Source organism: Takifugu flavidus, chromosome 4 (assembly GCF_003711565.1).
Source record: "Takifugu flavidus isolate HTHZ2018 chromosome 4, ASM371156v2, whole genome shotgun sequence".
NCBI classification, from domain to species: domain Eukaryota; kingdom Metazoa; phylum Chordata; class Actinopteri; order Tetraodontiformes; family Tetraodontidae; genus Takifugu; species Takifugu flavidus.
The window spans coordinates 4,014,919-4,040,122 of NC_079523.1; the positions used below are offsets into that span (position 1 = coordinate 4,014,919).

At 50.4% G+C, this 25,204-nt stretch overlaps 1 protein-coding gene across 1 annotated transcript in view; it reads left to right on the forward strand.

The window, feature by feature from the left end:
• Positions 1 to 4,365: 4,365 nt before the first annotated feature.
• The window catches only part of LOC130523802 (plexin-A1-like), a 121,452-nt gene continuing 100,613 nt past the window's right edge, over positions 4,366 to 25,204 (forward strand). The window contains exon 1 of the mRNA XM_057029357.1: positions 4,366 to 4,680. The gene's annotated coding sequence lies outside the window, so the exon portion shown is untranslated. The remainder of the gene's footprint in view (positions 4,681 to 25,204) is intronic.

A 25,204-nucleotide genomic window follows, 5' to 3' on the forward strand; every position in this document is an offset into this window, starting at 1 on the left:
AGGGAAGAGACTGAACGTCTGCTACACTGCCCCAGATTCTGCGTTTGTGGAATTCATTCGAGCCTGAGCTGCCTGTGACTCCGGCGCGGCTCGGCCTCCGTCCACAGGCGCTCGCGCTGCCTCCACCTTCTCAATAATTCAGCAGAAAGTGGAGACGTCACCCCTGGTATAATTACCGCGCGGCGCTGACACGCTCCTCTGTCAAGGACGAGAGGGGCCCGAGCTTTAGAGTCCCGAGGAGGGCCGGGGGACCTGGCAGCAGCCGGGCTGTGAGTGGCAACAGCCTCGGATAAACACGCTGATGAAACTGCAGGTAATGCAGCGCCGCAGAAGGAACGCAGCGGCCTTTCTGAGCGCCGCTCCGCTCCGTCTTGGCGGTCAAGAGGCAAAACAATCCATCAGAGATGTGTGTGAGTGTGTGTGTGTGTAATGTGATTACAGCTCTGAGAGCGGCCCGGATGCCAGACCTCCATCATAAACACCAGGAACTTCCTGCCCAGACAAAGCTGAAGCCAAGATATGAAGAAAACAGAGCTGAAGCCTGGCGCGGAGCAACGGCTCGGCACCGGACGGGCAGGACGGTGGCCGATCGCTGGACACGGATGTTGGGATGCACCGGATCTGGACCAGAACGTCCCCGAGAGCAGGAGCGTCTTTGATGTAAAAGCCCTTCAGAGACCACCAAGAGGATTCACAATCACTTTCATTGATGTTTTCATGCATCTGTGGGGGGTTTTTCTTTCATATTTTCAGCTCGACAGAAGTCTTGTTTTCCTTCCTCTGTCCTTATTGTCCCGAGGAAAACAATCGATGAGGGAATAAACAAAAACATGGAATATTTTGACCTCAAACGCCTGGTGCGTCCCAGTCATCCCCTCCCTCACAGCCTGGTGAGGAAAGGCCACGTGCACGTGTGATGGCGCCCTGACATAAACAACCTGCTCATTAGGTGCCGATTTGGCCTGATCGCAGTGTTTTCGTCACACATCATCAACCTGCGCCGCTAATTAACCTTGACGCTCTGACCAACTTATTCCATCAATCAGTCCAGGTGCTTGAATTCCATGAAATGCTTCACTTAATGCCTGTTTTGACAGCCCCGACCGTACGCGCGGCCTTGTTGTGGCACCTGTCGAGGAGGACGCCACGGCCCAGAGGAGGAGGTGACGCGGCTGAGGAGCTCCGCTGAAGACAGGTGATTCACGTCTAATGGATGTTAAAGCGGCGGACATGACTGAGGATCTCCCCGGTGGTGTACGCTTACAGTTAATTGATAACTGGGGTCTGTGAAGAGATGCACATTAAATCACGGCCAACGAGCCCGCCTATGAGGCTCTGGCAATTTAAGGAACAAGTCTCCAGAGTCTCTTTAGGCTTCCCACAACTGAAATGTACTTTGGATGAATAATTAACCCACATTACGTGGAGATGTTTCCTTTTCCGATACGAGGTATGCGGAATGCTCAGGTTCCGGAAGGCTTCCATCTGCTCCACCTCAGCTTCTGAGTGTTGCCTTCCGTGGTCAGAGCCAGTTTTTTTTTTTGACTTGTTTAAAGCCATCTGGACATTAATGACTTAATAACTCTTTGCTGCTCTCTGCTGTGGACATCTGTCACCTTATTGACGTTTGTCCTGCAGCAGATGAACAAAGATGCTAACTTGTGGTAAAGTAATGACTTTAATGAGGAACTTTGATCTGTCCATTTCCTGGGTTGCTGAGGGCTGTCCCGGTCCACCCCGATCGGGTCGCCGGCCACTGGCGGCACCGAGGGTCAAGAGCATTATAAGCTAATTGACAAACGATTCATCTGTGCAGCTGAACACCACCGACTGGTCCAGAAATGAAGAGGTGTGCTAATTTTTGGTGTTTCGTTGGGCATTTTCAACCCCTCCGCGGAGCAAACAGCATTTTGCAGCCTTGACTCGTGCATACTTCATCTGTAAACAAACATCCCAAGCCCTTATCTGATCTGAGCCGTCTGTCGGCGACGCGCACAGATGGCGCCGCTCCATTAAGGGTCTCAGATCCTGAGAGGTGAAATGGGATTAGAGTGACTGTGCAAACAGATCAGACAGGTTTAGCCAGATGATATCCTGAAACTGTCCTGCGGAGCACTTCCCAGCCGTCCTGTTGTTGGCTAATTAACGGCCGATTACCTGTTCGGTCGGAGCCACGCCACCTCAGGTTAGCGAGACGGCTCCATTTCACCTGATGACTCAAATCTGATTAGAATCTGTGCAAAACCTTGCGTAGATTCTTCTAAAGGTTTATGAGGCCTAAAGGTTTTAAGAATTAAAGTATTAGTTTTGAAAGTTTTTAAGTTGTAGAAACCAGAGCTAACCAATCTCTGATAACACACAATAACATTAGCATGCTACTGGCTAATACAGGCCCTCCTCTACTAGCACTGTCCTTTTCTTCTTCCAGGACAGGTATTCACTCCTGCCAAGCTGTTGACTCACTCCGAGCTGCAGCCAGACCTCGCGCGCTGGATGCTCAGCGATGCGTGCGGAAGGATGGAATCGTGCTCGCCCACAGCTCTTGACTGTCTGCTACACCTAAAATGTGGTTCTGAAGATAAAAATCTCGGCACCTGGACTTTACAGCCAAACTTGAGTTTGTGTTCGTCTCAGACTCTATAAAACGGTCCTGAAGTGGAACGGGCCCGACGCGAGCCGCGCCGGGTCAAAGCTAATCGATGCGTCGGTGTTTCATTGTGAGATGGGGAACGGCTTTGTCCGGAGGCCTTTCACGTGGTAACTGAGGCTAATCTCTGATTATTACTATGGCCAAACCAACCATTTCTAATTGCAAACAGTGAGCGTTTGAGAATCACTGCAAGCCGGGCGGTGCCATGGACTCAGGGGAAATTTTCTGGCAGGCGCAGAAATTCAGCTCTTTTATTCGCATAACACGCACTTGTTTTTTTATTTTTATCTTTCCTGATTTAAAAATCTGCATTCACCCTAACTCTGAGAACCCCCCCCCCACACACACACACACACACACACAGACACACACACAGTGTAGGAGCTTCTTGCCCCCTTCACCTCGGCCCTGCAGCTCTCCACTTTACTAACCTGAGACGCTGACATGTTTTTCCAAACCTTACATCCAGTTTACGCCCCGGGTGACGGCGGATGGCCCAAATATTACCCGTCGTTCTGTTGCAGATGATCAGGAAGAATTAAAAGTTGTCCGCATGGCCTTTGGGGCGCAGCTTTATATCCAGGATCTGTCTTCCGAGTGACATTCACTGTACGTTAGTGTGAACGTGTCGGCTGATAGGACACGACAGAGGGGCCCGGGGCCTCCTCATTTAATTAGGAGCCCGACTTGTTTGACTCACGACTAAACCTGTCTCTCATTGTCTGAGGGCAACGTCTATTTTAATCCTCAATTACAGGAAGTATTCTCTTCGATGTTTTCCTGCGACGACACGGCCCCGCTCTGTCTTACAGTACTTTCTGATGTTTCCTGTAAATGCTCGAACTCACCCGCTGGCGTTAGCAAACCTAAAATCCGAAACGTCATCATTCGCTTCAGGACAAATGATATTTGCAGGTAAGATTTGTCTATGGTTTTGTTTTCATGTTGAAGTCTCCCTGAACTTCCTGCTATCATGTGAGGGTTTCTGCTTTGTTCCCTCAGACAGCAGCGTTCTGCAGTAAATAAACACACAGTTTTCTTTTCTCGTAATTTTGTGTCTTTGATTCTGTTTTTCTCTTGGATGTAAAGGTGCAAAAGCAGAATTATATCTTCTCTTTTTTTATGATATTACAAAGACTTTTTTTTCACGAGAGGAAAAAGAAGAAACAATCTAAACAGAGACAGGATGCTTCCGTTAGGCGTGAGAAACTATTGTTTTTTGCATTAAATGATCTTTTTCCTGAGGCTGTCACTCCCTCTGTCCAAGCATTATTCGCTGGCAGGACCGTGGGCTTGATGTAAGGACACAGATTTGACTGTGGTATGTAAAAACAGAAATTTCAAGAAAATAAAATGAGGAACGGCAATTTCAAAACTCAACAGTGATCAAAAAGCCATCTTTTTTTCAACCTGCTATGATGAATTTCAACAATATGGCCATGAATTAAAAGCTGAGGCACATTATCAAGTATATATCTTTCGTTGTATGTGTTCTTTGTTTCAAATATATATGCCAGTAGGAATCTCTGTGCCTGTGAACAAATATATACCTTAACATATGCTTTATTTTCATTTGTCCACTTTGTCGAAGGCCTCTTGGAACATATAAAACGGATACAAAGGTCAATAAAGAAACACACATTTAAAATTATTAATTCAAATCTTTAATTTAAGTAGTATCTATAATAATTGTGCAGCAGTGGACGAGTTTAAAGTACCTAAACTAGGGGAAATCTTGTCTGACCGCTGACTCTCACTCGTCCTCCCGCTTGGAGCGTGAGCCGGAGCGAGGGCGCCCTCTATGAGCGCGGTGTGGTACTGCAGCGGCGGATGGCCTCCCTTCTCCTCCCCCCGTCTCTCTCTCCCTCCCTCCCCCGGTCGGAGTTGCATTCCTCTCCTCTCCTCCCCATTCACACGCAGGGAGCCGTCGGAGAGAAAGCACCGCCGCTCCGCGACCCGTGTGGAATGCCCCCAAGTTTTGGAATTTAAAACCATGGCGAGGAGATCTTCCCGGAGGATCACCTGAATCCGTAAGTAGCCATGAACTCAGACGCGGCGGGGGTTTATTTTCCGCGTGGAAAAAAAATGCAAGTTTTTTTTTTTAGTAGGAACCGGGTGGAATATTTAGGCTGCGTCCCCCCCCCCACCCCCTTTCCCCTCGTTGCTCCGTGTGCTGAGTTCACCGTGTTTTTCACCCCGCTCTCGGAGTTCAGGAGAACCCCGCGGAGGAACGCTCATATCCGGCCACTCGTGTCGGCGGTGCCGGCGTCTTCGCCGGGGCTCCCCGGTGAGACTCTCCCGCACCTCCGCTGTTAAACTGCGCACATTTCAGGCTCCGAAGTTCTTTGATTCACACTTTGGTGCCCTTTTAACGAATTCGCCCTGATCACCTTGTTGGAACAGGGGGGAAAAAGGTTGCGAATTAGCTCCGATTTGCTGCAGCGGTGGTGAGTTTGGAGCCGCAGTAAACGGAGAAAAAGGTGCTTTTAAAGCCCGCAGAAGCGCCGGCTGCTGCATCCGGACGGTGTTTCGGTGACTCCGGCGTGTTTCCGCGGCTGCTCCACGGTCTCGGAGGAGGAACGTCTCCACCAGCGTGCGTAATTACAGGTATCGGCGGCGCTGCCACGCTCCCCCGGCTGGGAGCGCGGACCCGGGGAGCCTGGAGGAGGCTGCGCCGCTTCACGTCGCACCTCCGCGGCCACGCTTGTTTATTTCTGCCGCGTTGGAGCGCAAACTGGCCCCGGATCCTAAACGGCCCTGAGGGAGGAGTTGTGTTGGATTTCTCCAAGGGGTGACGGCGGGGCGGTTGATGTAAAATGGGGGAGAAAAAAATCGATCCACCTATTAGCTTTGGAATAATTAGGAATCTTGTTGCGGTGGTGTGAAAAGGGCGTTAATCTGCTAACGAATGAAAGGCAATTTGTAAGCTTTGTTATTCGGCAGCAATTGAATTTTCCCTTCTGAGGGCGGATGGAGGGATGAGGGATGTCTGGGGGTGTGGAGAGCGCAGTGGCCATCGCTCCTCTGTTGGCTCCCCAATCCGATCTCGGTTAACCGGATTAGAGCGTCCGCCGTGACCCCCTGGACTCATTTGGAGAGTTTGGCAAATATATATTGGTGAATTGTGCCTGATGGGGGGAAGCTGAGGCCGTTTTAGCCAGGGGAGAGGGGGGGGGGGCAGACAATCACTGCAACATCTGCTGATTATTGGATCTGATCTCCTGTGACACCACTTAAACACTCTGGTGTTAAATGAAGAACTCTTTATCATCAGAGACGTGACCCAGTTCTGCCTGGTCCAGCCAGGCAGCAGCTTCTTATTGACAGGTCAATGGTGGGACCGCCTTTCTTATGTAAATGATGTGTGTGTGTGTGTGTGTGTGGGGGGGGGTCTCATCCGTGACATGGGTGTTTGTTTAAGAGGTGGTGACCAGCCTGACATCATCCCGCCTCACGGGCTGGAGGTGCACAGCAGCCGGCCGCGCGTGTGCCTGGACGCTCCTGCGTGCCGGAATGATTCGGTTTTCCTGAGATTTCCAGTTCTCCCTCTCAGAGCTCCGGCCTCACGCAGCCGAGGATCCCAGAAAAATCACTTTTTGCGGGGGAATCTGACCCTTTTTCACATGAAAGCGGGCAACTCAGCCAGAAAATTACAAGTAATTTGCCTCAATCTTCCCTAATTATGATACAGATCTGCTCCACAATGGAGCGGCGCTGTCCTGAATGCTCAGGGTTCGCCCCCGTGCAGGCTGGCTGAATATGCTGGGATGTCCAAACTTGGGAATCTGGGCTGACACATGCACTTTGCACCCCGCTGCCTTTGTCCTCCTCCCCCCCCCCCCCCTCGCATTCCTTCAGACCTTTCAGTGAGCGCCATATTTAAGTTCTAATTAGATTGGAGATAGATGACGGAGCAGACTGAGCCGTGTGGCGTACGACGCTCCGTCTCTCCTCCTCGGGAGATAATGAAAGACGTCACGCAGCCACCGACGGGAGGATTCAGGCTAAATTCCGGCTTTCTCGCCGTTCATTATTTTAAACCGACACCAAAACCTCGTCTTCAGGCGTTTCCTTTTTTTCTCGCCTTCTCTCCCTCCGCCTGGTTCTCCTGCTTCCAGACTCTCTGGCTTTCCTCCCAGTTTGTTCCCTCCCTCTGGTCAAGAGCCCGTTGTTGTCTACAGCCGCCTCCGCCCTTCCACACCTTCCCCGTTTCTTCCTTATTTTTATCCTCATTCTTTCCTAATGTCTCCAGCACTGGTTCAGTCACGTGCTCTTTCCCCTGAAGAGCCCTTCCACCTCAGTCCTCCCCCCAGTCTTCCTCTTTTCAAATCCCTCCATTCTTCAGACGTTTCCCCACCACATCAGGACGCTCCTCGGATATTTCCTCCTGGAATCTGCATGATGGGATACCGAGCCCCCTCTCATCATCCCTGCAACGTCCCAGCAGGAAACGCACGAGTGGAATCGGCTCCGACGCCAGCACGCGCTGAACACTCGTGATTCCCGTTTCCACTGATGCCGTCGGATCTGAAGCTGCAGCTTGGGTCGTTGCCCCGCAACAAAAGGTTGTGATTCCATGGAATGACAGATTCCGGACCACAGTCTGACTCCAAACAACTTTTTGTCAACACTTAAGTAACACGATCAAACTTCGCTAACAGTTTTCATTTAGCACGTCAGCCCGTGTTCCCGCTCCTCCACCCCATCGTCACACCTCTCCCCAGCTCTCTCTCTCCCCAGCTCTCTCTCTCTCCCCAGCTCTCTCTCGCTCTCTCTCTCTCCCCCAGCTCTCTCTCTCTCTCTCCCCAGCTCTCTCTCTCTCTCTCTCTCTCCCCAGCTCTCTCTCTCTCTCTCCCCAGCTCTCTCTCTCTCTCTCTCCCCAGCTCTCTCTCTCTCTCTCTCCCTCTCCCCAGCTCTCTCTACCTCTCTCTCTCCCCCTCTCTCTCTCCCCTGCTCTCTCTCCTCAGCTCTCTCTACCTCTCTCTCTCCCCAGCTCCCTCTCCCCCAGCTCTCTCTCTCCTCTCCCCCAGCTCTCTCTACCTCTCTCTCCCCACTCTCTCTACCTCTCTCTCCCCAGCTCCCTCTCTCTCTTTCTCTCCCCCAGCTCTCTCTCTCCCCCATCTCTCTCTCTACCTCTCTCTCTCCCCCAGCTTCTCTCTACCTCTCTCTCTCTCTCCCTCTCCCCAGCTCTCTCTCTCCCTCTCCCCAGCTCTCCTCTCTCTCTCTCCCCCATCTCTCTCTCTCTCCTCTCTCTCTCTCTCAGCTCTCTCTCTCCCCTCTCTCTCTCCCCCCAGCTCTCTCTCCCCCAGCTCTCTCTCTCTCTCCCCCAGCTCTCTCCCCCTCTCTCTCTCTCTCTTTTGGGTGTTTTTCCCTGGTCTCTCTTGGGATTGTTCAGGCCTCGAGGTGAGGAGCCGAGCAGCCGCAGCAGGGATATTAAACGCACTAAAGAGGGGCCGGCGGTGGTGCTGCAGCCCCAGGGCCATGCTGCAAACACCCACACGCACACACGCACGCGGCCTTTGCGTCGACAGGCTTTAATATGAAATAAACCCGCACGCCAATACCTGGCGGTCCTGTCTTGACTGACTGCTCAAATAGGAATGACCTCCATTTGGCCCGAATAAGAGGCTGGGATTGAGAGTCAAAGGGCGGCGTTGAACTGCAAAAGTGCTTGTGTGATACCAATCATATCGGGGGGGTGATTTCTGGGCGCCGGTGAGAGAAATCTGGTCCCATCCAAACGGTGGAGATCTTGAAGGCGTCTGCGAGTTTCGTCACATCTCCGAGGCCAATCGGTTGGGTTTAATCTGAATCGGAGAGGCCGCGTGCTGCTGTCGGCTGTGTGGGAATCTAAAATAAAAGGTGGGGTTGGGTTGTTTGACACCTTGACCTTCTTCAAAGGTTTCCTCTTGCATCCCTCACTTCAGACGTGGCTAAATAAATAGAACCGCTGGCAGAGCTGAAAATTCCTCAGCCAGAAAATGGCTTTTTTACTTCCACTATCTCTGTCGTGCTCATCCAAGTGAACGGTCTGTTATGTATAATTAATTTTCTCCTCTTTCCCAGTTTATTTTTATCACCCACTTTTAAGCATTCCTTCAAAGGACCCCTCCCCCGCTTCCGTCCTCCGCAGTGCCTGCTGAAAGTGACAGCTGTTGGAGTACGGGGGATGCTTTTTGAAGCAGGCACTAAAAAGGCCACTCGCTGGAGATGACTTGGAATAGAAAAATATCTGCTTTTCTGACAGAATCCGAAAACACGGCTGCTAATCTGCCTGCAAATTGATAATGGGCCCCGTCTCGCCTGCTGCTAGGGAGCGAAATTTGTACAGACTTGTTTTGTTCGTGGTTGCTGATGAGCTTTGTTGGTGTGTAAAGAAGAGCGGTTGGTTTCTGTAGGATACAAAGATGTTCTCTAATTCCCTGGAATGCTGGTGCTTGGGTTTATTGACGGCGATGATGAATACTTGCTCGCCAAAATGACAGTTTTTGTTTGGAGTTCTAATTTTAAGAGAGACACCCTGAAGGTCAATCTGAGGGTCTAAATTGGACTGTGTCTGGGACTCTCACTATATCCTGCTGGTCTGCAGGGGCTATCCCAGCATGCAACACTCTGGCAACCTTCTGTCCCTTTAACTCGGATTAACTCGAGTGAAATGAGTTCATTGTCAGCCATAATGTTCTACCGAGAGGTAAAATGAGCCCGGCTGCATGTCGTCAAGAGAAAACCCAGACTGCTAACCTGTTCGGCCATGGCCGGGACTCAAACCCAGAACCTTCAAAGGTCTTCTAGTTGTCAGAGCCAACACCCTCAGCCAGTGTTTTCCACATGTTACGTGAAAACTCCCCTCCGCTGAATTCCGGTGGTTCGGTACCAACGACTCGTGTCTGGCCCTGCCCGTCAGCATCATCGGCGCAGGGTGTGATGCTGATGCTCAGAGAGTTTCAGTTTGGATGAGGGAGCCTACTGGTTGTTTACCGTGCTCACTAGAGTCTGTCTGCCTCTTCAGGCATGTTTGGCTTGCTAATGAGAACCGCTGTGTGAGAGCGGAGCCAGCGCACTGCCTGCGTGTGCCTGCGCATGCATTTGCATCCAGAAGAGGGGGGGGGGGCAGCGCTGTGAGTTGTTGATGTGCACGTGACATGGAGGAGGTTTGTGTACACTGATTGTGTTAGTGTTTGTGCTCGAAGAGTTCTTACACATTTATTTAAAGTTGCAATTAGTGTTAATGGCACCGAACTCCACAATTCCCGGGTTCACGCCGTCGCTAATGCTTTTAGCATGTGCTCTTCTTCAGGCGCACATGCACACCCTCCTGGTTCCAGTTGTATTTACCAAGAGGGAATCTTAAATAATTCAGGTCTGCCCTATCCAGCCCTGTAAATAAGACTAATAGAAGGTGGGCCTTTGAAGAGAGCCCTTCGCCCAGGGAAAGCATGGCCACGGGCAAGTCAATAAATCAGCAAGCTCCCTGTCTGGCCCCTTTACTGTGTCTGTGTTGCGAGCTCATCAACAAAACCCCCATGTTAGCGGAAGCACGGGGGCAGGATGCTCTGACAGTTCAGTGGTGTCGCGCCTGAGGCTGTGGCGGTGACAGTGAGGCGGTGGACGCACATCCATGCAGGACCCATACATGTTCGCTGGCTGCCTCCGGCCAAAGTTGCCTCCCATTTTGTAATGTTTCTTCCGTGGAATGTCCAAATATCTCCAGGATTTAAGATGTCTATTAGCATATTGTAAACAGCAGCTTGTTAGCAATACGTTAGAAAGAAACTGTGGAGATTCCCTGCACCCATTGTCTCATGTCTGCTGTGGACTCACGTTCAAGTGGTCAACAAATGTTACCTGATTGTCCCCTCAAAGGAGCGCCCGAGCCGGATAGAATGTCCCGCGTCTCCACCTCCTCCCACCACCCCCTTTTCTCTCTGCGGCCTCTTTGTCAGCCCTCTTTTGTGCTCCTCTCAAAGGGTTAAAGAGGGAAAAGTGATGAGTGGCCCGCCTGGCTTCCATTGTGTGTTGGCATTGTGCCACTGCATAGCATGTCGACCACAGACACATGTACAAGGGACTTTTCTTTTTTCACCGGCTCAACAGTTAGCCAGTAATTCTACCCTCACCTCTTTCAAATCAATGCAAATGCTCTCAAAACAGCAGCGGAACAATGTTATTGCTGACATTTCATGCAAAATGCGTCTTGGCTCTGGGAAGCCTTAAACAAGACGTTCCGAAACAGCTTTTGGATGTTATTTGTTCTCTTTGTCCCAGCTGAGAGCACCTTTCGCTAACTTCGCACAACTTCAGACACTTTTTTTGGGATGCTCCTGGTTGTTTTTCCTTTGCTCCCTCAGTGGAAACATGTGCTCAAAGACCATAAAACCCCAGTTTCCCTCCTTTTCCTCCCTCACATTGCTTGTTAGGGGGAAAACCACTCAATGGCGTGTTGTGCAGAGTATCGGTGGCTGCGCCAAATTTTTTGAGGAGACCTGGTTTCCCTCCTTGCCACAGTCACACAAGTTGTGGGGGTGTTTTCAAGTTACCTCTCCCCCCTGTTGAGGAGAGGCACGCAGGGCAGGGGGGTGCTTTGGAGTTAGTACTCCTGACCGGACAATGGAGGAATGGTGGGAAGGGGGTTGGTGTATTGGAACTCAGAATAGATGAGAAGGCCTTTGAGGAGAAGGCCTGCAAACTTTAAGGTGGGTTTGTTTAGGGAAAGGTCAGAGGTTAGGCTGATCCCTATTTTAAAGGCGGCATGGGGCTGTGCAGGTTTTATTACCGGGGTCCTTGTGTTGCCTTTTGACCAGCCTGGGGTGGACCTCTGAGAAGCCATGGCAGCACGGGGGAGGGGCGTTTAGGTGGCTGTAACCACGAGCTGCACATTGCTATGCCATGATGGATACGCTCATGTTTGGTGACCTTTGACCTCAGCCTCCACTCCACCCAGTCATAGGCTGTCATACAGGTCATCAGAATGCTCTCACATTAAAAAAAAAGAAAGCAATAGAGGCACCGGCCTACATTTAGTCTCTTAGCCGGTTTACCCCAGCAGATTTTTTCCCCGTGCTGGCAGGTTTTCTGGGGTGGATAAGGAGGCAGAGCATGTGATGAAGCAGCGAGCAAACACGATGGAATGTGTCAGCGATACCATTCTGCTCGCCGGGCCGCCACATTCCGAACGAAATGGGGCGTGTAACTTGTGACTTGTGTGATGTGCTGATGTGTGGCAGCTGGGAGGAGGTGCTTCCTTTCTATCCGTGTCTCTCACTGAGATCCAGGAATCCCTCCGTCTCTGCCGCGTGAAGGCTAGTTCACGGCTTTTTCCCAGAGTGTGACCTCATTCCGCTCTTCAGATGAGCGCGGCATTGCCCCCGGTGAACCAGACGACCCTCTCTGGTTGCCCTCTGACATTTGACGGATACTGTTTGTCCAAATGGCTCTTGGGGAATCAATGATTGTTCAGCATAGCTGGAAAACAAAGCTATAAACAAGCAAATATAAAAACATCGAGCCGCTTTGTTTGTCTCCGGGACACGGCTGAGCTTCCCGCAACGTGGCGCAAAATCAAGAGACACCTAATCGTGCCCTCGGCAATCGGAGCCTCATCCAAACTTGGCCGAGGCGCAGACACGTTCCCAAACGTCTCCCAGTCTGCTCACAGCTGCGGCAGCAGCATAAAAGCTCCGAGCGCTCAAGATTTGTGAAAGGGCGGGATGGGGGAAATCTGAACAAAACGATGCCAGCGCCTGCACCTTGGCCAGAAACATTGGAGGGAAAATAAGACAGCAGAGAGGCGAGGGAGGGAACTTGGCAACGCGATCTCGAAACAGAAACACGGCGGAATAATAAACAATGTTATTGTGGGGAGAAACTCCCCGTTCTTGGCAGGGCCGCGAAAACTGAAGATGTGGTGAAAAAACAAAACCTTTGCTGAGTCAACCTTTAATCCAGGAGCGGAGCAGCTGCCGTCGCCGGAGTCGCTCCGGCTCTACGGCTTATGGTCTCCGAGCCAGACAGATGTGAGGAGGGGGCGGTGAGCTCAACAGACGAGAAGTTTGGTTTCAGAGAAATGGAGGGAATTTAACTCACCCACTCGTCAGCCTGGTGATTTCAGGGAATTAGTGTTCTATTTGTCTAGTCTTGGCAACGATGGTCATCAGTCCACCCACAAACTCTTTAAATCCCTCAAAGTTTACAATAACCAATGATTTTGCCAAATACTGATGCAATTTCTAAACGATATTTAACCGTGAACGATCCACATTTACAGTATTTACAGTCACGCTGTCTGACTGACCAACATTTTAGGGGTCAGTATGAGTTTGGGGAGCTCAGATTGCGCCGAACAACCTTAACTAGGTCCTGATTTCTGCGTGCAGACACATTTGATACGTGTGGCTGTTAACGGGCGGCCAGTTCTTCGCCCTGATTCAAATGTCTATCATCATCAACACAGAGAGATGCCATTTTGTTGTGCCTGCTCGCCTCCTTTATCAGTGTGCCTCGCCCCGTCTTACTCATTCTGTCACACTCCTATGGAGGACGTGATGAAAATGGCTGTTTAATCATGCAGAGAGGTCAACCAATCAAAGGGCCCGGGCTGAGTGATTTAAAGGCCCATTCGCGGCACAGCTGGAGACACGGAGCGAGCCGGTTTGGAGCTTGATTGCTGTTTGGTGTGAAGGTCCCATCTCATCCACTTACGACTGGTCTCCTTCCATAATTGTCCCTGATGGGTTGATGTATAGGCAGTCGGATGGATGGGTGGAGTGGCTAGAGGGCAGATCTGCACAGAGATGTGCACGTTAGCATTGGCATCAGCCTTTGGTGATGAGATTTGTATAAACGCGGAGTCAGCAGCTTTTCAGGCCCCTCCTCATGTCAACGGTATAGCGATCCCACAGGAGAGGCCCGACTGTCTCACCTGAATGTCGGTGGGTAACGATGACAGATGGTCTGGAGAAGCAGGGGCAGTAAACACAGATGGGCAGTGAGTCCTCAACCAAAATTAAGCACTTGCAGTTTTAAGCTGTACGTCATCTGCATAGAATTTGAGCCTTTTTGAGCGGCGGCTCCTGTAGTTGTGGCCCTCCTGAGACCGTAGAGGTGACTACAGAGTTTTCTGAAGTTTATTTTCCAGATGAGGAGTTGAGCAAAGCCTCCTCGGCCATGAAAATCTGTAAATGGGTGTAACGTGTCCACTTAAAACAGTCTCATTGGCTTATTTTACAAATGTGAGCCCTAATATTGCTCTAACAGTAGTGGATCTCTCCTCTCTGTAAATGTTCTCAGTTGATTGCACTCATACTGGACATAATGTTTCCATAATTGCTGAAGACAAATGTAACCCAGACGAGAAAACTGGTCGATTGCTTGAATGGTTTTTTTCTTCATTGTAAGTGACCTTACAATTTTTTTTTTAGTCAGTTCACAGTTTTGTGTGAAGCCAAATATTTAATAATGAAACCTGTCACTCTTAATGTGCACTTAGAGGTTTCATTTGCTTTGGGTTATTTTACTTGTGCAAGAGAGGTGCATTGGATCACAAAAGGGGAGCCCGAAGTGTTGCCAACTCGTTAGGCTAAAAGCAGGTAATCTTTGAGAGTATCTTCAAATAAATTGCTCAAACTCCAAAAAAAACCCTTTCAATTTGCAGCAGAAAAAAGCAGCTCATACTCCTATTTTCCAAAGCTTTAGCATTAAACTTAAGCATCTCGGTAATCCTTCTGGCTCTTGATTGACTTTTTCGTTCGTGGGCGACCTTTTTCCCCTGAACGCTGCTGCAAATTTGCCGACCACTCCAGCAGAGAGCCTTCCCCTTTCTCCTCTCTCTTCCTCTCTTCCTGTCTCTGTGACCTCGGCTCGGCGTGTACTGATGAGTGCATGAGCGGTGTGCGTGGCTGCGCGTGCCGGCGCTGGAGAAGCCACGGGAGCTCCATTTGTTGTGTAAATGCAAGCCGCTAATTGACTGCCGGGCACGCAGCCTCTCCTTCACCGGCTGAACCCTGCCCTCCGCTGCATCCCGGGGATCCTGCCAGGGAAATATTTGCCCCATGCACTCTCCCGCTCACTCTCTCTCTCTCTTTGTTGGAGCACGTCTGGCACTGGGCCAAAGCATGGATGGGCAGGCGCTCTGCCTCCTCCTGCCTGTTTCAGTGTGGAGCTCTGGTAATGAAAAGCACGCTGCATCTATCTAGGGAAACACGTCACACACCACACACGCATTATTCATATCAGGTTCATGTGTAGCTGGACCAAGAGGAATTCTTAAACCAGGTCTCGGTCCAGTTACAGGATCCCAGGTGCCCTTTTGACCTTTCTGACTCCCCATAGTTGGCGCTCAAATGAATGACATGGAAAAATCTAAGGTGGGAACGAGCGTCCGTGACTGTGCAGAGGTTGTAAAGTGCTGAATCATTGTGGGTCTGGTCGTGAGGCATCAGCGCCGCGCCGCGGTCCCTCGGTGGTTATAGACCGTGCACCTTTTAGACAGAAGCTGTGACGCAGAGGCGATTAAATCCATCCCATACGCCCGCGCAGGTGTTTTGGCTCTGCAGCAGGGCGGGATGACTGTCCAGAGTGTCGCATGTTCTCATGCAGGAAACGCAGGAGGAATTACAATTCATCTGTGGCAGGCACGTAAACACCGCTGCACAGGATCCGACCTCCTGATGGCAGGTTTTCCCAGGCCGGTGTATTGTTCTGCAGAGGTAAACAGCGGGGAGCGCAAAGAGGAAGAGGCAAACAATAAACTGACACACTCCTGATACACTCTGTTTAGACTGTAAACACCGGAGAGAGCGCGCGCGTGCGTGTGCGCGCGTGCGTGCGTGTGTGTGTGTGTGTGTGTGTGTGTGTGTGTGTGTGTGTTTGTGTGTCCTTCCCCAAAACAAATTCTAGGCTTGTGAAAGAGGAGGAGGATAATATTGTAATGCAGGAGCTGGTGTGAAGAACTTTGCTGATTCGCTGTTATTAATCTTTCCACCACTGACTGAAATGTTCATTGAATTCTGTCTAATTCTGTTCCGACACGTCTCTAAGTATCAGATCCTGTCACCTCACACTGGTGTGATGTGATGTCCGGTGTGCTCGGTCATGGTCCCTGCAGGGCGTTCACTTCAGAAGCAGTCTACTCTGAAACTGAAGGACAACTCTGGCTGTTTTATGGCTGCAAATGAGACACAAAGAGACAAAAGCAAGGATTTAACATCAAGCTTGCCACTTAGACTCCCGAGTCAACAACAATAGGATTAACTGGCACGCTCAGTAAGTAAAGCCAGGGCCAAGCTCCTTATACTGTCAAGGGCCTTTTTATTGTATAATAATGTGACCTGAAGTTTCTGTGACACTTTCAAATGCCTTAAACCTTCATAAATAGAACTTTCTGCAGATTTTATCAGAGAACCGATGCCCAAGTAAAGGAGATGACGTAGGTGTACTTTAGAGATTCTGTGCAACGGAAGCATTTGTTTAATCCCCCATTTGGTGTCCGAGCAGAAGCAAACCACAAAAGAGGGGTTAATTTTGACCACAGCGCCATTCCAGTCAAATGCATTTCCTGTTTTGATGCGGATTGTTTTCTGCACCTCTCTTCTGTAGAGGCCACTAAAGCGTATTGAATCCTATTGACCGTGCGCGGAAGCGAACGACGGGCAGAAAATGGCACTGGCTGGAAAGTAGAGCAGAGGAAGCGAGAGCTGAGCGGAAACGAAAAATTAAACACAGGGCGAGTTTTTAGGGAAGGGGCACACGTAGGCCAGTCGCTCTTCCCCCTGCCAGCTGCACCGGCGGTATTATAAGCAGACACGCAGCGTCGAGCCTGAGTCAGCACGACTTGAACGCCGGCCCGAGCCCGCAGCCCCGGGGCCCCTTGTAAAGCACACAGGCACATGTGCGTACGGTGTCAGACCTGTCGCCCCGGTCTCCTTAGCCCTCCAGCCTCGTCCCTGACTGGAAGCGTTCAGCCAAATGCTCTTAATTACTAGCTGCCGCTGCTGCCTGCTCTGCCCTGGCGCCACTGTGGTAAAACCCCAGCCCCCTGAGTTTCTGCGTCTACACAACTGCCTCCGCGGCACTTTCAGCTCGTGCATGTATAGATTTCTTGTAAGATTATGTCACTGCAGGTTGATTAAGAGAAGCCTGGAAGAGCTCCGGTGCTTGTGACTGCTCAGCGGAGGCGGCAGGTTTCTGCATCCTGCAAAGGCGCCTTTCAACCCTGCCATCTTTCTCTCCCCGTGCTGTTTGTTTTTAAACTGCAACCACAGAGGAAAACCCTTGAAGAGCACGCTGAGTTAGTGCTTGATTCTGAGAGGCTAAAGGGACTGGAAGACTGTCAGGGAAAACTTTACTTCCCCTTACTTCCGATGTTCTGGGAGCACTTAAGTAACAGAGTGTTGACTTCATAGTTTCAGGAGATGGAGTCAAGATCCTGTTTCACTGCTGTTGTTTTTTGAGGTTTATGTCTGCCGTGAGCCAAACGTGCGTGCGTTTCTGTGCACATTTGTGTGTCTTTATTGCTTAAATACTTGGTCGTACATCAAGGACCACAGGAGACAAAGATGGCATTGCACACACGGCTCCCCGCGTATGTTCCCACTCCATATATCTTCCTCCTTCCTGTCCCTCATCGCATCCTGTCATGTTCAGAGAATTTGGTTGTGGCAACTGGCAAGGGGCTCATCAAAGCTGTGGCTCTATCTGACACATTTCTCCCCCAGGAACCCCCTCAGCGCAAACACATAGTTGGAGCAATGCCAGCAGTCCTCTACTGCTGCTGCTGGCTAGCTAACGAAGGCAATGTCGCAGTGAGAGAATATAGGAAGACTAGCGCAGCCAATCCCAATCCAGCACTGTGGATTTGGCCCAACCAGCCCCACAGGCATGTTTTCCATGCGTCTGCAAACGTACCAACAGCACAGTAACCCAAATTAGCAATATTAAAATGTGGGTAGAGATTTTTGGGTGAGGTTGCAGCAGAAAAGAAGCGGCGCACAACTGTCGTCTGTTATTAAAATGGATTGTAAGCATATGAGAAGGTAGCAGAACAGCAACGCACTTGTATTGTTGAGGTTTCAATGTGTGCGTATAAGTCTAAAGACACTTCCTGCTTAGATGCATCGTATAAACCAATCAGAGCCCAGTGGGTGTGGCCAGAGGACCAGGGGCAGTTCAGCTACGAGCTAAACAGCTTTTATAAGTGACATGTGCCATGTTTCTTCTGCATAATAAGCACAACTGTTCCCCTCTGAGCCTGCAGTAATGAACCTATAATAAAACCCGTTGTCTCAACAACCTGGTGTCACAAACATCTTGGATTCAAACCCATCAACAGCAGAACAAACTTAACTCAGACATCCCCCAGCTCGGGAGATTTATTCGCTCGGTCGGGAGCTTGTAAAATAGTGTCGCTTCACTACAGGCTTTCCAGGATTTCTCTTATTTGACATGCTAACAGCTTTAAGAGGTTTTTGACGACGGTCACAGTATTTGTGGTCAGCCTATATAATCTGCCCATCTATTTTGCCGAGAGTCTCTCCTTTTATCCTTCTTTCCCCAGCGAATCAGCTTACAGGGCAGCTTCGTGTTCTAGTGTGCTTGTTAAGCCCCATTTGAAGCGGCACTATATCCCTTCTTGAGCGACAGATTGATGCGCGTGCCTGCCCAAAAAAATCGAGATTGAAATAAATTCTCCCGCACTAAAGTCTTAAACTGTTTGCATCTGTTTTGTGAGTGTAACAAATTACTGACCCACAGCTGTTCAGTGAAAGTAAAACCCCCTCAGTTTTTATTTAAATCTTGATTGTGTTAGCGTCACATGCTGCTGAAGTCTTCAGATGAGGGCTGAGGAATAATGCCCCCCCCCCTCCCCAAAGAATGAGTAGTCTGCATATCAAATAAGAGATTCAATCTGATTGAAGATGCTAATGTAGCCTTTGGGCTAAATGAATAGCGCTTGGCCGTGCTTTGTTTTGTTGCATTTACTCATTATGATTTAACGATTGCTGCGTCTCTTCACACAGATACCGCCAGAAGGAACGGATTCACTCCGTTTGCTCCTCAGAAAGGTCAGGGCGCCCTCGCAGACGCGCCGTCACGAGTCAATTCTTTCGGAAAATGCACTTTCTTTTGGGCAATTGAGCCGCGGACCTGCCGGTTGCGTGTGTCTGTGCAGCTGCTGGAATTCATATGAGGCTCTCAGGTGGAGATGTGGCTATTCGCAAGGGAAAAGCAAAGATCTTTGTGACGAAACGCTGGGTTTTCCTGCATTTCTAGCTGAATTTATGCTTTGTGTTGTAATTTTGCTTGACTGCTTTATAACAGTAATTTGCAGAAGGTAAATCTCTACTTTCTAATATTCATAACAATGTTTTATGGACGCCATTTGCACCACTTTGACACAGTTTGTGTTAACGCTCAGCAATATATGATAATGGCGCGTAAACAATGCCCCGGTCGTATTTCCAATCGGGCTTGAACGAGGAGGAGAGCGGCTGAAATGAGCGAGGGGCCGCGGCGTTATGAATGACGGTCGGCCCACGGGGGCCGATGGAACATGGCAGGTCATTTGCCTGGCCGCCGCTGCCGTGATGTATTTGAACGCCACGGTGAGGCAGCCGGGCCAGGGATGAAGGCGCTTATTCAGCAGGCTGGAATGCAACAGAAATAGACTTAATCAGGCCGGAGAAAAGAACATTTAAACAGATCTACAGGAAGAATTCCTGGAGTCCTTTTAGGAAGACCTTCCACAGACCTCCGGGCTCACTGATGGAAAATATCCTTGGTTCCCCTCATCTTCTTTTCCCTCTCAACTGGATTCCCCTCACTCACCACTCCCCCCCTCATGTTTGCCCGCTCCACTCCCCTTATCTCTCTTCCTCTACGCTCAGGTTACTGTATTTCCACCGTGCCATGTCCCCCCCGTCTCTCCTCGTCCCTCCTCAGCCGTAACATCACTGACGGGCGGCTTCCACTTCCATCCTCATCCTGTCCCTCCTTAACTTTCACCGGCGGTGCTTCCCACCCCTCTGCCAGCCTGGTGGGAGCGTCCAATGTAAACTTAGACATAAATCCAGTTACACATCAACAGAACACACGCACACGCACACACACACGCCCTGTTTACACAAGTGCCAGCTTTACTAATGGTGCTGTCTGACAAGTTGAAAGGCAGTTTCGGTAATGCGACCTGATGAGCTTGTCCCCGAGGTATCTGTATGTTTTATGTCCTGATGCTCCTCGGAGCTCCCTCCCAGAGTTCCCTGTGACTCACCCCCCCGGTGAATGCTACTGGCCCTTCTGGACTAACTAGCTGGTTTAGAACTCCATGAAGGGAGGGCTTGCTTCAAACTCGGAATGCTGCCACTTCCTGTTTCTTTATTGCCTCTATGATTTGTGAGTCTGCAGCCTTTATTTCCATCCCTGTAGTTCCTGAAAAGCAGCAGAAACTTAGAAATCTCAGCAGCGAATGTAGCATCGAACTGCAGCTTTCCTGCATCTTCCTCATCTTCAAATGCACCAAGAGATATATCGGTGTCCGTGGTCAAGTGGAGGCTGCATTTAAAGCCTGTTCTGGTCTACAGCGCCGCTCTGAGTACTGGTTGGAAGTACTGGTGTGAGCCGGAGTGGTGCTGGGTATGGTTATGAGGCCCAGCTGCCTGCTAGCTGAGAATAAAAGTTTCCCGTTTTCCCTAACATGCACAGGCTGCTCTCCTCTTATCTCGCTCCATTCCTCCTCGTTCCACCTCAGTTGTTATCTGAAAAGGTATAGCCGGCTCCCCTCGCTCACCCCTCTCTCCCTCCCTCCTTCCTCGCCTCTTCTCACCTGCATCTTCTCTCTTTCACACATCCTCTTTCCCCCCTGAAATATTTGTCTGCAGACGATGTGAATCGTGTATCCTCTGATATAATTAGGAGGGTTTTGTTTGGTGGGGCTGCTGCAGTTGCCGATGCTCTCGAATGAGCTTTGAGGCGTGCTCGCCGCATTTACACCCCGGCTTCTGTCCCCGCCGCTGCCTTTTATAGCCGGGCAGTGATGTGTGCAGTCCTGCGCGCTTCATCAAGAATACAGCATGTGCTGATGATCTGGGACGAGCCAGGAAGTCGTCTGAGCTCACAGGCCCCCGCTCCCCTCCTCCATCACGGATGGGTGTGCACACACAATCGCACCGGGGCCGCCGCCTTGAATATTCGCTGGCTCAGGGCTGAGCTCCTGAGCTAAAAACGGCGGCAGCAGACGAGCTTCCTTTGTTGCCGCTCCACAGCGTCGCGGTTGAAGATAATTGGCCTTCGCCTCAAATGACACGGATGTAACGGTGTCATTTAAGCTAAATGAATGGTCTCGTCCCCGGACGGGGCGGCGTGTCTGCTCAGGCTGTGAGCTGCTGCCGCTCAACCCGCTCGCCGTGGCGACTCGCCGCATCGATGGCGGCCATGTTGACTCATTTGATGCCGCGCTTTGCAAACTTAACCTGCAAATGAAATTGAAGTGCCTGTAATGTGGCACATTTAGCGCTGACGGCGGTGAGGCCGCGGCAGATCTGCTGTGTGGACTAGCGCGTTAGCGTGCAGTCGGGGACATTTCGTTTCGACACATTTAGCTGCGTGATTTCGCAGCAAGCAGACGGTCATTTTTTCAGTTGAAACCAGACGGCAGATCTGCTGGGATGGCGCTCCAGCAGAACTCCCACCAGAAGGAGCGATCCGGGCGAGGTCCTGAACTTTAGGCGGCGCTTTAAAGCGCTCGGGTCAGATGAGGGTCTCTGTGATGGAATCTCTTTATCTGCAGATGCATATTTCTTCTCATTCCTCAGGCTGAAACAGTCGTGCCGCAGATGGGACGGGCCACACGGAACATGCTCACACCATCGAGGAGTTCTTAATTAACTTACGTGGCGTCCAATAATTAATAATTCTAAATCTCAGTGCATCTGTTGGTTTGTAGCTGATGAATTTTTACATGTGTACCGATCAAATCCCCGCGTGCTGCCAAAAGGAGCGTTTCCTCTGCTACTGACAGCAGTATCTGCTCCACAAGATGGAGGAAGGCTACATTCCCGCTGCCAGTAAAACAAAAAAAGGATGCTTTCATAATGCGACTCCTCTTCCACCCTCTACTGGCACCGCCGGCGCTGTCCTCAAACCCTTGGAGGGCTTTTTTATAACGCCATAACTGTTCTCACTGCGATCAACGCTGTTTTTATAACACGGTGCAGCGCGAGTAGACTCCAGCGCTGCGGTGTCAAAGGTCAATCAAGCCTCGTGATGGGAGGGAGGGAGAGGAAGCAGATGGGAGGGAGCTTCAGCTCAGCGCTGTAATAAGCTGTTTTGGGCAGAGCGGGCTGCATTCCATTACAGTTAAATCAGCAGGGAGAACACAAGGAGCGCTACGAAAGAATGCCTGGGTTTTGTTGCATCAGACGGGCGGTTTGTGTCGGTGGGTGCACCGCTAACAATCAACAGTTTAGATCACGTCTCTTGATTTTTCGTGGGGGAAAAAAGAAACCGCCTGCATGTTCAGAGTCTCAGTTTCAGTTAGTCAGTTAATCCAGTGTCCACAGGACACACAATAGGCTCCAGTCACCATTGTGTCCCCCGTCTGGCAGAACCTGTTCTTACCTGTGCGCTGCGAGGCAGAAACACCTGCACAACCTGCTCGCAACCAGCTGACCGCAGCGTGATTGGCGGTATGAATGACTGTGGCAACCGCAGAAGAGATGTGGTTAACCCTCCGTGTGACTGGCACGGCTCAGGAGGTTAATTCAAGCCAGCCCAGCGTGTGGGAACATGCAGGCGTTCTGATAATTAATGGCGCCCGCAGGCCAGATTTGGATGTTGAATATTCGCTTGTTTTGTAATGGCGATACCTGGTAATTATCGCACTCGGGGGGGAAATTCATTTTCACCGAGGTTCTCGGATCTTGTGTTCCGTCTCTGTTCCAGCCCGAACGTCTCGGATCTGGAAAATGAAACCCAACAAAAGCTCGGTTGCCGTGGCCTCGTATCTCTGACACACATCGTTTGTCATCCCAGTAACGCCGTGGCTGTTATGAAACTTTGCTCGGGACAGTTTGGTCGTTACAGGGAAGTGTTTTTGCTCAGCTGCGCCGTGCGCGGCGTTGAGAGCAAGTATTCATGTCAGTGTTCCTGCAGGGGGTCTTCTGGCACTGCCCTGCGTGTGGGACGGCCTGCGTGCCTGGTGATAGGTTAATGTTGGTATTTAAATTCTAATTGCTTCATTATTCAGTCAAATCCACGGATGCTTCCAGCTGAATTTACCGACTATATTAGCTTTAGCATTAGCAGCCAGTCTCCATGATATTGATTAAAGCGCTATGATAATATTTTTGTGAATATGTCCAGGTACTTTGGCCACTCTTTACCTGCTGGTTCTGCTTGCTCCACTTGTCTGTTAAAACTGAACTTTTTTTCTTTTTTAAATCTTGGATTCTGTCTGGCTGTGTAATTCGGTAGTAATGTTATTCCTCCACCACACAGCACAACTGAACAGCCTGTTCTTGTGTTTCATCACCTGCTCTGATCGTTCAGCTCCACTCTTGTTCTCATCAGATCAGATCTTACAGAAACAGTTGGGCTGCAGGCAACAGTGGGATATAACCTTGATGAACAACTGGTAAAATATTAAACTCACTGCACTGTTGCTGCCTTGTGACTGGGCCCGCTGAGGCCTTGACCTATATATCGGCAGTTTCTCACCTTCATTCTCTCTCTCTCTCTCGCTCTCTCTCTCTCTCTCTCTCTCGCTCTCTCTCTCGCTCTCTCTCTCGCTCTCTCTCTCTCTCTCTCTCTCTCTCTCTCTGACACACACGCAGACACACACACAGGATTTGTCATGGAAAGAAAGACCCAGCCGCACAAACACAGTGAGAGATTAACAGTAAACCACTAATCTGACGGGGGCTGCATTTGTGTGTGTGTGTGTGTGTGTGTGTGTGTGTGTGTGTGTGTGTGTGTGTGTGTGTGTGTGTGTGTGTGTTTTCCGATGGATGCTTTTTTGAATTGTGGGCAGGTTTATGTGATGGCTGTTCCTTCCATTCCTCATTTGTGTGTCAGTAGCTGGAAAGAGGGGTGTCAGATTTCCAGGAATGTCGCCCAGGAGATTTGAAATGCGGAGGGCACGAACCCGCTCAGGTGTTCATCTTATTGGGGAGGGGGGCAGAAAGACGGAGGCAGTGTGTGTGTGTGTGCGCTGTATGTGTTGCTGTAGCGACGGCGCGAGCGTGACTGGGCACTCGCTCTTGTGCTCAACGGCCAGTTCAGGTCCAGTTTTCATAAACCTTAAGTCCAAACAGCTCCAGCTGCTCTAAACACAATGGCTCTTTCATTCCTGACTGTCTTAGTGGGAAGATAAAGTAGAAGGCGCGCGCCCAAACACTCAGCAGTTACATATAGACGGTGTGTGTGTGTGTGTGTGTGTGTGTGTGTGTTGTGTGTGTGTGTGTGTGTGTGTGTGGTGTGTGTGTGTGTGTGTGTGTTTGATGGGGTGACGAAGTCGCCGGAGCCATTCGTGCCTGCCAGCATTCCAGTCTGGAGCGAATTTTGTCGCCAGCGTTGGGGTTCAGAGAGGTCGCCTGGGCCGGGGCGGGCGTTGTCGTTGTGCTTTTAGAGGCTCGCGTTTGTCGGCGAGAGTGTGAATTCCGGTGTGAAGAAGGAGTGCTCTTTAGAACTGTGCTCTTCCTCTTTCACGTCTGATACCGGTTTGGTTTATGATGACGTGCTGCGTCATGACGGTGACATCAGTGCTGTCAGATGCAGGTGGCCTCTGCGGTGTAATTTGGCGTTATTATTAGCATCGGCGTCGCTTTGCACAAAACATCCGTTCGGACGTTTGCAGGTTTTTACCGCTGCATCTCTTCATCGTGCTTCATCTTGAGCCCCAGAATGATCCGCGTTAAAGAGCCGCGTCTCACGCCGGCCTCACTGTTGCTCCCTGTTAGGAGTTTGATTACGTTGTGATTAACGGATCCCCCTCCCCCGCCTTTGACCACCAAGAAATTCAATTATTCTCTTAGTCGCCGGTGAAACGACTGTGAAGAATTCCTCCTTTGCCAGTTCATTAAGTCAGACTGAAATAGAGTAAACCGAAGATGACGTCTGAGGTTCTTCATCATTAAAGGCGCAGCTGCTCGGAATGTCCAGACATGGTTTTATCTCTCCAGTCGGGCTGGTGGTTCGAAGGTCTGCGGTGTCTCTGTCTCTGACACACACACACACCACACACACAAACTGGGTTCAGCAGAGGGAGACGCTGCGCTGGTGCCTGTCTTCCACTAAACTGATTTAGGCCGCCTCTGAAACAGCCCTCATAAGGGCTTTTTATACGCCCCATGACCTGCCCGTCAGCTCGTTCTCTGGGCCAAAGCTGGAGGGAAGTGATAAAAATGCATCAGATTGCGCAATACTGTCCAACATCAACCTCTGATGTTTGGCCTGTTCACGGCGACACTTGTTTGCATCGTTGCTCGTGCTTCGTAAGCCTCGGCGTCTGTGGCCTTTGGTTCATTTCTGCACTATTGAGCAGCTTTTCAAGCGTTTTAGATCATC